This window comes from Octopus bimaculoides, chromosome 1, assembly GCF_001194135.2.
Source record: "Octopus bimaculoides isolate UCB-OBI-ISO-001 chromosome 1, ASM119413v2, whole genome shotgun sequence".
Taxonomy (NCBI): domain Eukaryota; kingdom Metazoa; phylum Mollusca; class Cephalopoda; order Octopoda; family Octopodidae; genus Octopus; species Octopus bimaculoides.
In genome coordinates, this window is record NC_068981.1 from 184,480,417 (window position 1) to 184,481,252 (window position 836).

Below are 836 nucleotides of genomic sequence, written 5' to 3' on the forward strand. Positions count from 1 at the left end.
TTGGATGATGTGGCTGTAAAACCTGCTCTGTGTAAGCATTCGATTCGACTTGTTTGGGCACGCTTACGTTAAAAAACAATTTTAGAATTTTTTTTTGTCAAAATGCTAAAAATAACTGACCAACAAAAAAAAAGAAAAACAAAAAACCCAGCCAAGATTCAACCAAATCAAAAAATAAATCCAAATACTAAGTGAACAAAGATGAACCATCCCACTTTCATTGCACACATACCCCCCTTTTACACACACACACTGCATTCACACAGAGTTGAAACGCTGTTTGATTTATTTTTTCAGCGTACAATTTTTATCATCCCACTACCAAGTATGACATCACCCCTTCCTTCCTTATTCATCTATCACGCCTTCCTTTCTCATTCATAAACATAAGATTATCATAGATTATCGTGGTAACCATGGGAGCTATGAAAAAATATACAAAGTCCAGCAACACCACCGGATCATTCTACACATCTGGGTAATTTTCTGTGCAATTCCATCCAGCTATTTGACCGTAAATCCCAAGACAAGAAAGAATCGCTCATGTCAAATTTATAAGTATAGATATATAATTTGCAGACATGACTGTGTGGCACCTTGGGCAAGTCTCTTCTTCTATAGCTTTGAGACGGCCAAAGCCTTGTGAGTGAATTTGGTAGACAGAAACAAAAAAGGATCTTTTTTAAAATGTGGGCCACATTTTTCATTAATGTTTTACGTAGTGTTTTTGGTACCGAAAGACTTTCAAACTTCGTATACTTATCTATTTTGTGTTATAGAACAGAAAAATATTTTTGTATTCGAATTTATTTCATGTAAAAAATTCGTCTTATTTC

At 34.6% G+C, this 836-nt stretch overlaps 1 protein-coding gene across 6 annotated transcripts in view; it reads right to left on the reverse strand.

Annotated features, from left to right (window-relative positions):
- LOC106873176 (catenin beta) overlaps positions 1 to 836 on the reverse strand; it is an 81,790-nt gene that overhangs the window by 16,486 nt on the left and 64,468 nt on the right. The window lies entirely within an intron of this gene.